The sequence below is a fragment of the Scophthalmus maximus genome, chromosome 19 (genome assembly GCF_022379125.1).
Source record: "Scophthalmus maximus strain ysfricsl-2021 chromosome 19, ASM2237912v1, whole genome shotgun sequence".
Lineage (NCBI taxonomy): Eukaryota > Metazoa > Chordata > Actinopteri > Pleuronectiformes > Scophthalmidae > Scophthalmus > Scophthalmus maximus.
This window is the reverse complement of record NC_061533.1, coordinates 5,313,019-5,321,089: the sequence shown is the minus strand read 5'-3', so window position 1 is coordinate 5,321,089 and position 8,071 is coordinate 5,313,019.

Genomic DNA, 8,071 nt, shown 5'->3' with positions numbered 1-8,071 from the left:
TGGGAAAGCTTGGCAAAATGAAGTAGGTACACGGAGCCACTGTGCAGCTTCTGGAATGAGTTAGGTCAGCATCAGGCACACTACCACACAACTTGCCGCTGCTGCTTACAGGGATTGGCTGGCCACAGTGCTTCTAAGTTAAGTCCAATGTTCTGTGGGTTTACACGAGCCAGTGGAATTCCTCTTTCACTGCGGCAGTTTGGCCTTTTAAAGGGAAATCCTTATTCGATGTCGCGCTGGACGAGAAGAGCTTTGCATTAAGAGTCTATACATGAACTTGAACCAGCTACTGGCTGTAGCTTAGTAAAATAAGAAGGCAGAAGCATTTTTCCTAAAAAAAATAAAATAATAATAATTATAATTGCTCTGTTTTGCTTTCACAAATATCGTTTTCTTGCGACCCGAATGACTGATCTCATGAAATCTTTTCTAGGCATATTGGACAAGTGCTGTAACATGCAAAATCATAGGGGAACGGTTCTCACCATCTCGATTGCTGCATTAGTCATCGCCACGTGGCCTTAAAATAAATATCACCACAAGATGAACGTGTTCTCCTGACCCGCGTCTTAATCATAACGTTCCCAGAGTCACGTTGAGACTTGAAATGGTGGGGGCATTGCCCAACAGAAGAAAAAAAATAATCTCGTAACAAGGAAGTTCATACCGATCTTCAACAATCGGCAGCCAATGAAAAGTCCGATTAGCACAGGTTGAAACCTGCGGAAGATGACTCACTGGAGCTTAGCTTTCGCTCTTTTTCCTCTTCCCTTTGCAGCTGAGCAGCAGTCTTCATGATCCTCGTCCGTCTGCGTAGCGCTTGTGACTCAGAGTTACAGTCCCCTCATCCCACAAGACACCTCGAGCCCGCTGTGTGGGTGTACTCGCGTCTCACCAGGTAGTAATGCCATTATAATGTTCCACTATCAGGCGGTCTTATACCCTCCCCTTAATCCGCGTTTTGATGTTGTTCGCCTCGTCTCTTTGCCGAGCCGTGTTGCCACCTCCCCCGTAAAGCCCCTGAACCGTAACCTACTTTGACACCTGTTGCTCGGCTTTTCTGAGTCTTTGACCCTCTGCTTTTTCATGGCCTTAGTTTTTCTTTCCGTATATTTGAATATGGAGTTTTAAGCTGCGGAGGATGATGATCTTCCCAAAAAAAAAATAATAATAACCTAACAACACAACGCCTGACATGTCCGTATGCCCGACTGATGCGATGTGATAAGACGAAGATCCTGGGAAATAGCAGCTGGCTGCATGAAACAAATACCAATATTAAACCCATTTTGTTAAAACCCAAGACTCCTCCCTATACCTGCAGCCACTCCTAATTTGACCACACCCCCTAAAACTGAACGAAGGGATCAACGGACGCGAGTTCAGATGGACTTTTCACCTTTAAAATGTTTTATTAAGCAATACGTGGCATATGTTGTTCGAACGTTAACATTGTTTTGTGCAGTGCCATATTTGTGGATGCATTAAAGTCCAATACCACTTTACTTCAGTATTATTTGCTTGAGAGGATTTGGATTTGTGATGTTTTCCTTTTTATTATTCCTTTTGTATAGAAAAAAGAAAGAATCACCCATCCTGTCACCTGTGTTTAACTGACGTGCCCTGAACCAACACCACCACCACCAACAAGAGAGTTTTTTCACCTTTTGCTTTTTAAAAATGCGGGTATAAGCACTCCATTTCTTTTCCCCTCCATCCATTATCGTCATTAAAACTGTGGATGCGATACTTCAAGCGCTCCAGATTGCTTTGCCCCCCCCACCCCCCCTTTGACAATAAACCCCCTTTCTTCTCGACCGCATGTTTCGCGAGGGAGAATTCCCCGGAGGTGGGGAGCCTCACTGTGGCAGGCGAGCTGCTCTTCTGAAGCCTTTCACGTGGGCCCTGCTGAGAGATTCTTTTCTTCTCTTTTTTTTTCTGGGGGAATTCTCTGCTCTTCTCAGCAGTATGAGGCAAAGGGCGTGTGCATGTGCCTGTGCACACATTTCTGTGCTCGTGGAGACATGAATCGAGGGGCCATGTCCATTTCCGGAATTTCCCGGCTTGGGATAAACAAAGTATCTATCTATCTATCTATCTATCTATCTATCTATCTATCTATCTACCTATCTATCTATGTCGTATCTTCGAATCCCGCGGACTTCACGGAACTGGGCAATCGGCAAAAAAGCAATCCCCTTATCAATTGCCTTCCCTAGAACCTCATGTCACATGTATTCCTCCGGATGATGTCAGATTTGATCTGGCACACTGCACCAATCAAACACTTTACACCGCGTCTCGTAGTCTGCATAAGAAACTGTCTGCATATTCCAGGATTTATCCTAAGACAATTAGCTCTCTTCATAATCCAGACCAGTTGCATGTGTCCAGTGTTCCACTGGTGCACACAGTTATGAGGCGTCATGTTCTCCCGCAAAAGGTCCGGCTATGCACGAAGAGGAGACCCAAGAAAGGCAAATCCATATGTTGTTTCCATCTACAAAAATGAGTAATCCTATAAAAAAACAAATATTTCATATCTAAAGCGCAAACAAGTACAACATTTCCCCAGCTCTGAAGAGTATAATCTAAAAAAAAAGTTAGATTAAAAAAGTTTTTAATCAAACATCAGTGAACAGCAGGTAGTGGGTGGATCTGCACTCTTAAGTGGGGATCGGCTGTCCCATCGAATCACCAGGAGATATTGCTTCACGAGGCTCCTTTGTGGCTCTCGGGTTGGGAAAGAGCCTTTGAAGGTGAAGAACCGGGCGTTTTTAAAACAAAGCTGTGCGCGCGTGGAGACAGATCAGCCCCATCACTCTCAGCCGGTGCGATCGCTCCCTCCGCCGCCCATCTCGCAGCAGTCACGTCGTCCACGGCTCTCACCTTCTCATCTCATCGGAATACCTTGCACGGGCCTCGTGTCTCGGCGGCTCATCAAGCTGCGGGTTTCACTCCGACATTGTGGCTCTCAAATGGCTCAGGGAGCGAAATCTCTCTCACAAATCTCTGAGAGCCAACTTAAGCACTCCTTGCTCCTCTCAGTGCATCTTCTCGTCCCGGCAAAGGTTCGCAATTAAACCATCAACGCCGCATGCAAACGGTGACCTGACAAAAGAAAAGGAGAGGACGTTTTCACCTTGGGGGCCCCTTTTAGGAATATCACAGACTCTGTATGAAGACATATTAATTCCGTTTTCTGTCCTTATAGTTTTATTTGTTCGTTAGACAGCTGTAAAACACATACACATATACAGTACCCTAACCTTGATAAAAGATTTTGTGTGAATGAAGAAGTAGATTGGACATCCGGCTCAATTGAGCCTCTTCCTGCATGTGTGTATCTCAGCATTAAATTATTTTTCATAAATACACAAATGACCAATGAACGTTGACATGGTAAACGTGCCCCTTTTCCTTTACACATCCAGCGTGATACAGAGCAACATGGACATTCATTTGGAGCCGAAGTCTGGCCACCTGCCGAAATGCAAGTTCAATACCCTCCTCTCCTTTAAACTCTGCTGTGGTCTCCAGCAACTCCTGAGACACATCTGGTCCTCTAGCAGTGAAATGTTTCCCTGTGAACACCAGCGAGTTCCTAACTTTGTCTGTCTGCTGTTTTTTTTTTTGGTTTGTTGCTGAAATCAGTTACCTACGGTGTGAGTGAAGGAAAACTGTGGACAGACAAAAACAAACCGCTGAAAGCGGCTAAAACGCTGCACAGAGCTAAAGTGAACCACACACATATATATATATATATATATATATATATATTTAACTCATTCAGAGTTGACCGAAAAAACATTGGTTCGTTGTTGCAGGTGATTATACATGTATGTACACATAGTTATGCAGAATATATTCAATTTCTGTGGATAAGTTCTCCTAAATATTACACACTGTAGCTTTAACTCCAGAAACTCGCAACCTGTGGAATTCACGAACGAGGCAATACCTGGAGGCTATTATGATTTTCAAATCAAGAATTTGCAGCCGCTCCCGTTCATTAATTCGTAAGGCCTTGCCGTCCAAGCAAACAGAAAGAAGCCGCAGTCCCCCTCGGTTTTGTTGCTGCCGATATCTCACAATGATGACTCTCTTTACTCCATGCATCCTGCCCAAGTTCAGCAACAATCCAGCCTTTTTTTTCCCTTCCTTTCCCTCCTGCACCTGTTTCTATGACAACGCAAGTCCCTGCTGCAACTTTGAAAAAAAAGGAAGAAAAAGAAACCCATATAAACACGCAGGCCAGATAACGGATTTGATTGATGTCGCTCCTCGCCCATAGGGGCTGGCATCGCGACCGATACGGGGTGTTGAGGCCGACGCGCCAAGATCCAAAGGTGATCACTTTTGATCTCGCTTGATTTCTTGAGATATTAAATTGTGTATTGAATGTCCATCGCAAAATTGACCCGGGAGGGAGGGAGGGAGGTCGTGTATGTAGTCAGCCGCATGTAGACATGTAGTGCAAGTCCGGACTCTTTCCTGCCACTTCCTGGAGGGATGGGAGAATATTAATGTCCGTTAATGAACTTTTCTTTCCTGACCAACCCCCCTAGGAAAAATGTTGGAGTGAGCCCATGTGAGAATACGGGCAGGAAAGTCTCCGGAGAAAAGAGCAAGTGGGCGTATTGATGACCGTAATCCAAAACATTGCTTTCTGCCGCAGGATTATCATCCCGTCACAGAGGAAGACGTTCCTGTTGGTTTTGAACGCATCCGACTCGGACAGTCTCCCGCCGCGTCGGGGATATGTGAAACAGGAAAACAGTTTCCCAGGGTTTATATCTGAAAGAAAGAAAAGGTCTTTTAAAATCCATTTCTGTAGAAAAATGAGTATTTGTACTTTACTTGAGTATTGGGGTTTTTTTTTGTGGAAACTTTTTACTTTGACTCTATTACATTTGAAAGTCATGGCCGTACCTTAGTTCTATGTTTGAAAAGTTATATCGACAGCAATTACATTGTTGGAGGTGGGTTTTTAAGAAAAAACAAACATTTTAAATAGAAAATGTTGGTCCTTTTGTCAATTGGATTGTGTTTCTCTAGGATTAGCAATATATTCAACAAGCCTGTCATTCTTCAGGTTCCATGAGCAAATCACGCATTTAGTGTTTTTAGTTTTTTTTTAGAGTCATTAGGTTCTTTACATGTAGCGTTACAGTATACAATGCGTTGAGATGAAGAAAAAAAACCTTAACTTTGAGTTACTACTTTAACTCAAGTAATAATTTGACTCTTTCACTTTTATTGGAGTAACATTTATATATATATATATATATACAGTATATATATATATATATATATATATATATATATATATATATATATATATACTGTATATAAAAATTGAACGCGTGATTATGTGTGGCACGACGACGACCATAATGATGATGATGATGATGATGATGATGATGATGATGAAACACCATCCTCAGTTTGAGTCTCTTGCCGATCACCAGAGTGGAGGGACATGAATCACTCCCGGGGGCTGTCAGTTGGCGTCGGCCAGGAGACATTTATCTTTGGACCCACGTCAGTAATTTGCCGATAATGATCCCGTTGACAAATTCGCCGCCTGAATCTGTGCCAGTGGAGCAGAAGTTCAGAGGCAGCGGCAGATTGATGATGCTTGTCTGCTGTTACTCTGTGGCCCCCCCCCCCCAAACTTTACAGTCATAAGGACTGTGTGTGTAAAGGAGACAATACAGACGAATGGCCCCGCTCGTGAATTTAATGATATGTATGAATCATAGTTTGAGCGTCTTCTAAGGTGTGTTATCAGGGTGCTTTGTCGCATCCGCTGTGTTTGTCAGGAAGTTGCACTTTGATTGACGGCCAGTCGCGGAGCGGTGCTGAGGATTTGTTTGCCGGTGCCGGCTCGCTCGCTCGCTCCTCCCAGATCAGCTTCCGTCGTGTTGACGAAGTTCAATCCTAAAAGTTCAGCCAGGAGCTGAAGATAATGTTTTGTCAAACTTATAGCAAAAACCAGCTCATTCAGCAGGTGTCAGATCTCTTGGTGTATCTTACTCTCTTGCATTTGGACGCTGGGAATTCCAGCTGCCCTTTCCCGTCTTAATGCACAAATCTCCGAGCACAACCCGATATTCACCGGGGAAAAATTTGAAATTAATGAGTGTTATCTTCCGCGCAATTGAATCCGCTTTTTGCGGGAAACATTGGAATCCTAATTTTCAGGAATCACCTTTAATCATGCAATGTGTCAAGATGAAAAATTAACGCCATTAATTGGTATTTTGAATTTTGAATAAAACATTTTCTGGTCACAACGCTGCCTTGCTCACAGTTCCCGCCCAAAATAAACACAAAGATACATTCAGATAATGAAGAAAACTCTTAAGGCCACTTGTCAAAATTGTTAATTTTAATAAACTCAATGTTTGCAAATGGTCAAATTTAATTGGTCTCAAAGAGCAATGTGGTGAGGGTTGTTTTGACACACACATCCTGTTGAATGGAACACATCTAGTCTTGGGTTAGGAAATAGTTTAGCCATGCCATATCTGAATGGCTTGTCAGCGTGTTTCTGAGTCCTGAGTGCGATCGCATCAGCATTTTTGACAGTGTAGGTCATGGGAAATATCTTCTTTTTTTCCAAAGCAGATGGTCTCACCCGGCTCATTAGAGTTTCCCACCTCAGTCAGGATCTCTCCTCCTCTTGCCGCAACCTCCGCCGTCACCCCCCCCCCCCCCCCCGAACATCTCAGTGAAATACTTCCTCATTTCTCCCATCTCATACCTGTTCATTTAACCGCCTGCATGTTTAGACAAATACCGTCTCATACCTATCCATCCAATTATATGAACTCGTACAGCGGCTTTGACTCCATCTGTTTTTTCTCTGCCTGACAAATACTTGCCAGACGACGGGGGAAATATTTTTGAAGTCTTGCAGCTGTGTAGTGTGCGCGTGGGTGTCATATTCCACTCTATATTTCATTTAACGACTGAGTTTCTGACTGTAGCCATGGCAACCCAGTCGCACCGCAACCCCTTCCCGTGATGATAATACCATATTAAAGGGGAATTTTTGTAATTCAATGTAATGGAATTCGCTGTAATTGGATTAGTATACCATTGCAGCCGTTGCCCTTATCTCCACAGCTCTCTGGGAAATCTCTTAGACGCTCCGCCCGCTGATGTACTTTCGAATGTCGGCCGGAGCAAACGCTGGTGCTCCAGAGAGCATATCATCCACACGGACTCTTGCAGATGTATAGAGTATGCAAATGTGCAGAAACCATTTAAACCAGCGATGGCGAGCTGTGATACATCACTGCTCTGAACAAAGAATCGTGGAATTATTTTTTGGGGCAAAAAAGGCTTTTGTTTTCACTCTGGCGACTTGAATGGCTGCAAGGCCGCCACCTGCCTCTCCATCATCTGGCACGTCGCCGCCGCCGATTCCAGCTGCCCGCTGGAGGAGTTGAGGAGAGGGGATTTGGAGAGCCGGGGCAGATGTGACAGCTGAGTTGACATTAGCCTGCGTGGGACAACATGCTGCTCGGAGAGAGAGGGGGAACTGCTCTGCACCGGTAACTGGGAGGATTAAGGATGTTGCCTGCTTCATTATGTCCGGGGACAAGCTCTCTGACTCGGCTGCCAAAGTGTATTTTCTGCCCACTGCCCACGGGTAATTTTTTTTAAGGGAAGGAGACGGAGGGTTTGGTTCGTCCAGGTGTGAAAAACCTGCAAACTGCAAAATTGAACAACACCGGGTTGACCTCGGGGAAGCCAGCCGTCAACCTGGTGGCATCAAGCAGGGGGATGCAAATGAGTCGGAGCTCTGATGACCTTGTGATTGTGAAGAAAATATATTCCTTAAAAAAAAAAACGTCAAACGGGGGATATGTCGAGATGCCTCGTCAAAAAAAGAGATAAATAATGCACACAATATGTTAACCCCACTGGGAAATAAGCTACAAAGTTAACACGGTGACATTAAATGTAATATTCCTTGGCAGGACTCGGGGCTCGTCTTCATGTTAAGGCTGTGACTGACATAAACTGTCGATCACGATGAGGATTTGCTGTCCGAGTG